This window comes from Penaeus monodon, chromosome 24 (genome assembly GCF_015228065.2).
Source record: "Penaeus monodon isolate SGIC_2016 chromosome 24, NSTDA_Pmon_1, whole genome shotgun sequence".
Lineage (NCBI taxonomy): Eukaryota > Metazoa > Arthropoda > Malacostraca > Decapoda > Penaeidae > Penaeus > Penaeus monodon.
Window position 1 is genome coordinate 11,350,721 of NC_051409.1, and position 568 is coordinate 11,351,288.

Genomic DNA, 568 nt, shown 5'->3' on the forward strand with positions numbered 1-568 from the left:
TATTCTCGGAAGATGGAACATGTCCAGCCCCGGGAATCAGACCAGTTCATGTTCCAGGGTAATAATATGTAGAGAAAGTTGTTAATAATATGAAGAGAAAGTTGTTGATCATTGCCAAATGTACATGGGGAACCATGGTGTTACTTCATATGATCTTATTGTATACAATACCTGCATTGGCTTTTCATGTAGTGGCTTTTTGTCATTATATTGGCTCTTGAAATGTGCTAGGTTTGTGGGGGAAAGGTGTACAAACTTGAGTTACTTTTTTGGTACAGTGACAATGCGTTGCTGACTGGGGCCTATTTCAGATTGGTTTTGGGGTGTCACACTTGCCATGCTGCACTAACAAAGTGATATAATTTCTTTTTTTATCAGTTTTCATCCAAAAATTAATTTTAATGCTTATTCATATGAAGCTATCTTATAAAGAACAGATTAAAATGGAATGCATGCATCAAGGTATCATGACATAAGACCATCCCTTGTAGCCACGCAATCACATGATGGGAATAGCATTCACCGGGAGCCAAAACCCAAGTAAATTGTATATGTGTTTGGTGTGTTA

General features: G+C 37.5%; 1 pseudogene; it reads left to right on the forward strand.

The window, feature by feature from the left end:
• Window positions 1-12: 12 nt before the first annotated feature.
• Window positions 13-568, forward strand: part of LOC119588851 — an 8,115-nt pseudogene continuing 7,559 nt past the window's right edge.